A 7,069-nucleotide genomic window follows, 5' to 3' on the forward strand; every position below is an offset into this window, starting at 1 on the left:
CTCCAGAGCACCAGCCCAGCAACACCAGTACGGTATTAACAGTCTTCGAAACTTTCGCATCAAACAATATGCGGAAATGAACACTCCGCAGCCTTGCCGAAGTCCACCAGGTAGCAACAATAAATCCATGGAGTGACACGGCTATTACCTTTAATGCCAGTGACGAACCTAAATTCCGAACAGCCCGAGCACCAGCCGCATTGGTCCTCAGTCCAATAGTGGACGGCTTTCGTCTTACCAAGGTACTCATGGATGGCGGCAACGGATTAAACTTTATTTACGAGGAAACCCTTCGAAAAATGGAAATAGACTTGAGCCGCATTGAGCGAAGCAGCACAACCTTTAGAGGAATAATCCCTAGTCGGGAAGCATGCTGTACAGGAAAAATTACACTGGATGTGGTATTCGGCACGCCGGATAATTACAGGTCCGAGGAGGTCACATTCCAACTGGCCCCATTCAGCAGCGGATACCACGCTATATTAGGGCGAGAGGCATTCACAATTTTCCAAGCTATACCCCATTACGGGTACATGATGCTCAAAATGCCCGGACCCAACGAAATCATCACTCTTGCTAGTGACCCGGACATAGCACTCCGCGCCGAAAATAAAACAGCCGCCCTTGCCCTTAAGGCACTATCCGAAGCCCTAGCGGCCGAGGAACTCACTGCACTGCGCTCCATGGTGAACAGGGACGATGTGATACTCGATAAGAGATCCAAGTCTACCTCTTTTAAATCGGCGGACGAAATAGTCAAATTCCAAGTCCATCCAATGGACCCTACAAAAACGGCCTCCATTGGGGCACAATTAAACCCTGATGTAGACGCCGCACTACGAGAATTCCTACGCGAAAATTGGGACATCTTTGCCTGGCACCCTTCAGACATGTCAGGAATCCCACGCCGGCTGGCCGAGCACAGCCTAAATATCCTAAAAGGATTCAAGCCAGTCAAACAAGCTCTTCGGCGTCTCTCCGAACCTAAGAGACAGGCCATGGGAGAGGAGCTAGCTAAACTATTGGAGGCCGGATTCATTAGAAATATAAAACATCCGGACTGGCTAGCAAACTTGGTAATGGTACCAAAGAAGGACAAATTCTGGCGCCTGTGTGTCGATTTCAAGGACCTTAACAAGGCTTGCCCAAAGGATCCCTTCCCCCTTCCTCGCGTCGATCAAATTATCGACGCTACTGCAGGACACGATTCATTGTGCTTCCTCGACGCATACTCCGGCTACCACCAAATTAAGATGGCAGAGCCAGACCAAGCCGCAACGACATTCATCACTCCATACGGCCCATTCTGCTTCAACACAATGCCCTTCGGGCTCAAAAACACCGACGCAACATATCAGCGCATGATTCAGACATGTCTGGCAAACCAGATCGGCAAAACAGTAGAGGCATATGTAGACGATGTGGTCGTCAAATCCAACCATGTCGAAACTCTAGTAGACGACTTGAGGCTCACATTCGACAATCTCCGAGCATATGACATTAAGCTCAACCCGGAAAAATGCGTTTTCGGCGTACCAGCAGGAAAGTTCTTGGGCTTCATTTATCCGGTAGAGGAATTGAAGCAAACCCAGCCAAGATCCGAGCTCTGTCACAATTGGATATCCCAAAAGACCTCAAACAAATACAAAAATTGACTGGATGTATGGCGGCTTTAAGGCGCTTTATCTCCCGCTTAGGAGAAAAGGCATTACCCCTTTATCGCCTCCTACGGCACACCGAACACTTCAAGTGGACGGATGCCGCCACGGCCGGACTCGAAGAAATAAAAGCCATATTGGCAACAAATCTGGTCCTGGCCGCGCCCAACATGGGCGAACCAATGCTATTATACATCACGGCAACCCATCAAGTTGTAAGCGCGATGCTTGTTGTCGAACGAGAAACGGACGGACACAAGTTCTCTCTCCAAAAACCAGTTTACTACGTATCCACTGTCCTAACTCCATGCAAGTCACGGTACCCGCATTATCAAAAGATAGCATACGCGGTGTTCATGGCATCCCAGAAGCTGCAACACTACTTTCAAGAGTGTTCGATAACAGTAGCCTCCGAAGTACCTCTTAATGACATTATAAACAACCACGACGCAACGGGCCGGATTGCTAAATGGGCCATTGAGCTCCTCCCATTCGACATAACCTACAAGCCACGACGAGCTATTAAGTCGCAAGCTTTGGCCGACTTCATCGCCGAATGGACTGAAGCCGAACTCCCTAAAGAGTACGGCGCATATTCCAACTGGATCATGCACTTCGACGGCTCCAAAATGTTGGCCGACCTGGGGGCTGGCGTCATTCTGACGTCCCCGACCGGAGATACAATCCAATACGTACTTCAAATAATGTACACGGACTCCAACAACGCAGCCGAATATGAGACCCTTCTACATGGTCTCCGGATGGCAGTCTCCATGGGCATTCAACGCCTCGAGGTCCGCAGGGATTCAAACCTCGCGATATCCCAAATAAATGTAGACTTTGATGCCAAGGATCCGAAAATGGCATCTTATCGCAATGCCGTCCTAAAAATGTCAGCTCGGTTTCAGTGGCTCGAATTTCACCATATAGCCCGGGAGAACAACCAGGCAGCGGACGTGTCGGCACGCATTGGCGCAAAGCGCGATGCCGTCCCTCCCAACATGTTCCTAGAGAGGCTTTTCAAGCCATCCGTACTATGGGAGGGAGTGTCCGGAAATAACATCCCGGACCCAACCACACTACCCCACACCGAACATTCTGACATAGTTGGTGGTTCTGCCAACGAAATAACACCGTCAGCCCGCACAATAATGGCAGTCATTGCCCCGTGGATAGAACCATTCCTAGCCTACCTAACTAGGCAGAAACTTCCCGAGGACCAAAACGAGGTCCGCTGCATAATGCGGCGATCTAAAGCCTATAAGGTCCATGAGGGGGAGCTTTGTAAGAAAAGCACAACCAGAGTCCTTCAAAGGTGTATCTCCAAAGAGGAAGGGCGGAATCTCCTGGCTGAAATTCATGCCGGACTCGGTGGGCACCATGCCGCAGTCCGGGCCCTTGTAGGCAAGGCCTTCCGTTCAGGATTTTATTGGCCGACGGCCCGGGCAGACGCTCAGGACTCAGTCCAACAATGTGTCGGTTCACTACTACAAATACTGGCATTAACGACGGTGCCCAAAAACTCTTGGTTGTTGAACACTCGAGTGGAGTCCCCGCGTGGTGGAAACCAACCTACGTAATACCTTCAACAACCACGGGTCTGCACGTTGCTAGGTGAGCGGTCGTTACTGCTATGGGGTTTGCATGTACGTAGTACAACTCTAACAAACTCCCTCTCCTTGTGTTCAAAAAGAAAAAAAAAACTCTTCTCTCCTTTATCTCTCCCCCGCAAACATCCCAACTAATGTTGGCGGGTTCTTCAAATATTGGCGCTAAATCTCTCCAGCCCCAACTAATCTAATCTGCTCCTAATCCTATTAATTAGTTAGTCCTCCCGGTCCTCATATTTGCACAGCATCCCGATGGAAGGCTCGTTCATGCCCAGCCATCTCCGTCTGGCGTCTCTGCTCAACCACACAATTCTCCCGGCCACCGCGCGCGACTCCTCCCCAAAATGCTCGGTACAGATGCAGTTGATGAAGGCTGCATTTGTTGCATCAAAAGCAAGTCGGTTGCTTGCAGTGCTGAGAAACTTATAAAACTAGGAGTTGTTCCGTTCATTGCTTGGCATATTTGATGTAAGAAAAAAGAAAAGAGGGAAAGGAATCCATTGTGTCAAAATTGTGTGCTTCTCTATCTGAAACTGAACCCGTCAGTTTTCCCCTGTTTCGTGTGTAGCACAAAACTAGGCAATAAATATTTGTGGTTCTCGAGTAAAGAGAGCGGGACGGCTGAATTTTTTTTGGCGCAAACTGCAGGCAATTTCCAGTAGATAACCCTCCGTAACAGGGGCTAACTATTTAATCTGTTAGGATCTCATCTCCCTGCGCCTCTTTCTCCTCGCCTCCCCTGCCCTGTTCAATACGACACCTCCATAGTCCATAGATCGCATCTTCCTTCTGTTCTCCGCCTCTCCGCACTGCAGCTCGCACCTCGCCAGTGGCCTCGACCCCGGCGCGTACGCAATGCTACCTGCACGTCGCCGGTAGCCTCGACCCGGTGCGCCCGCGCTGCCGCCAGCACATCACCGGTGGCCTGGACCCCGGCGCGCCCGGGCTGCCGCCTCCACGTCGCCGTTCGCCTCGACCCCGGCGCTAACCACCCTGCCGCCTGCACATCGCTGGTTAGCCTCGACCCCGGTGCACCCGCGCTGCTGCCTGCACAACGCGGGTATCTCAAATAGCAGATTTCAGCAGGAAAAGGGTTTCTCACCGGTCGCCAACGCAACTCTGATGCTGCTTGGTTCGTATTCCTCCTTGCTCTGTTTTCTTCTGTTGCGGGACCTTGATGCACTGTTGCTGATCCTGATTACAAAGTATGTAGGCAGAATTCGTTTGCTTATTACGATTTAGAATTTTGATATGCCATGTTCAGTACAATCTAGATCATACAGAATATGATTTATTTGAGAGTCTAATATGCCTTACATCGAATACCATAAATGCAGCATAACTATGTACTAAAACGGTAATATATATTAGGAGATGGCTCCAAGTAAGTTATGGACGAGACTAGTGGATGAGCGATTAAATGATGAATACTTAGAAGGGGTAGAAAATTTCCTTGACTACGCGTTCAGTCATGCAGGCAGGGAGAATGAAATTCGATGTCCATGCATCAAATGCTGCAACACATACTCTCATCCTCGTGATTGGTTTCTGCTCACCTCAAAGTGTATGGAATTCTGAGAAATTATACCTTTTGGTACCATTGGTGAAGTTGCGAGGACCCCCCAAACAGTTTCTGAAGGTGAAGGCGATGAAGAAATGCAAGCAGAGAGTGATGATGAAGCCGCTGAAGCTGAACCTGACAATGTCTATGAAGAAGACTTGCTTCAAAATTCGACAACAACATCACGTAGAAAGAGAACAACATGATGTCACTAGTTTATGCAACTTTTAATCTGTAGTAATCGATTTGCTTCATATTTTTGATTTTACCTTATTAATAAACAGTGACACAAGTAGTTCTGTACTTTATTTGATTTAGCGTTCAATAATTCATTTCAGTACATCAACATTCTCTTATTTTATTTAATTGTACTTTGTATAGCCTTTCTGCACACTTCAAACTAACGCTATATGCATAGGGTATCACAATGAGTCAGCAACGGTATGGAAACTTGACAACATTAGCTCGGGAAAGATGCCACTCACAGTTGAATAAGTCTGGACTGGTACACCAAGGTATTGCTAGGCGGACCATGCAAGAGAAATCAAGTCAAATAGCAGATTTCAGCAGGAAAAGGGTTTCTCACAGGCCTAATTTGCAAGATGAGGAACTATGGAAAAAGTACGAGTTAGCTACAAAAGGTACTACACAAACATAAAAATATTATTTAAGCTATCTACTAAAGGATGATATAATGTGGTTGCTTGTTTTCATAGATGGAAATGATGCGGCAACTAGTACACCAATCTTGTTTACTGCAAATTGGGATGCGAATGATTCCGGAAGTGAGTTCCTAAGTATCATATACTGTCCCAAGAATTGTTTCTACCCTTATTGTCTTTAAGTAACTCATAATATATTGCAGCTATGAATGATGAAGTTGATGCCAACAACGATGGTGACATGGGAATGGTCCAATATTACTGACGCAGCTCAGAAACATATATTTGATGCAATTAAGGTATGTTTGGTTCAAAGTTCTAGCATTATAACCTGAATTTCTGTACTGATGTATTTATGATACTCTGATTTATGAACAACTATTTAGGACAAATTCGAAAATATTGACGAGAACATTGCAATAGATGTGTACAAAGATGAGATATTAGACCATGTCAAGAAACTTTGAATCAACTGGCGTGGAGACTTGCACCGGCACTTTGTGAAACCCAACAAGACTATGCAGGAGGCTATGAAAAAGGTACCTAAAGATATTCCAAAGGATGACTGGCAATGGCTTGTCAAGGAGCATTTCTTCAGCAAGGATTTTTTGGTAAAGTTCTCATGTTGCCTGTTAATTTTGAACCATTTGTGTAGTTGACAATATGGTGCAAGAAGTATCAGAAATTAAGCGTCTTCTGTCTGGTAGATCTCTAACTGATAGTTCTCATGAGGTAACTTGTTCTCACACATTGGTTTTATTTGTCATTGTACATTGAGACCATTTATTTACATGGACTGACTTTCATAACTAATCAATATTTTGTAGGACTGATGATCCACCAGAATATATATAAGCATAAGGAGGCATTTTAATTGCTAGTGAAGAATGATATCCATTCAAACTAGGATGGTGTCCCTCTATTGAAGACTAATAAATAATTTATTTTTTAGTTGTCTCGTTTTCCACATAGATATGATCAAGTACATTCGTGATATAAGGAGTGCTTTTCACTAAAATTTCTTACAAGATATTTTAATTTCAGAATTGTATGTCAGAATATTGGTATTTCTATTAATAAAAGAGGCTATGATCCTTTCGATTCAGATTCTTTTGTTTCTATATTAATGTAAATGTTAATATTGAAATATTGGATGCGGCACAAAGTGATTGTTGAAGGAATGTTATAATATAAGTGGTTCTGAAGGATATAAAAGTGCGAAGAGAGTGGTTGGTATGATACTTTGATCAGCATGATAACATTATTAGCGACGACAAAAGTGGTCATTATTGCCTTGGGATGGACACACCATCCATCATTATTAGCGATGACAGAAGTGGTCGTTATTGCCTTGGGATCGACGACGACACACCATCCCGTCGTTATAAAAATAACGACCGTGAAAGGTATGTGGTCGTTATACTTTTAACGACGGAGCCTACTACGACCAGCAGATTGTGGTCGTTATTGGCCTTTAACGACCACAATCCAACCTTTAACGACCACATATACCATCGTTAAAAACAGTTTTCCTAGTAGTGGTTGCCAGCTCTTTACTAATCAAAGCCACATGCCACC

At 45.6% G+C, this 7,069-nt stretch overlaps 1 long non-coding RNA gene across 2 annotated transcripts; it reads left to right on the top strand.

Moving 5' to 3' along the window:
• Positions 1–3,979: 3,979 nt before the first annotated feature.
• LOC123083144 (uncharacterized) lies at positions 3,980–6,645 on the top strand. Of its 2 annotated transcripts, none has more exons than XR_006439215.1 (7): positions 3,980–4,400; positions 4,746–5,470; positions 5,546–5,614; positions 5,695–5,790; positions 5,878–6,030; positions 6,147–6,223; positions 6,319–6,645. It is a non-coding gene; the product is annotated as an uncharacterized lncRNA (long non-coding RNA). The 2 variants fall into 2 exon arrangements; XR_006439216.1 differs by having other exon boundaries at positions 5,248–5,470.
• The last annotated feature ends 424 nt before the right edge of the window (positions 6,646–7,069 follow it).

This window comes from Triticum aestivum, chromosome 1B (assembly GCF_018294505.1).
Source record: "Triticum aestivum cultivar Chinese Spring chromosome 1B, IWGSC CS RefSeq v2.1, whole genome shotgun sequence".
NCBI lineage: Eukaryota > Viridiplantae > Streptophyta > Magnoliopsida > Poales > Poaceae > Triticum > Triticum aestivum.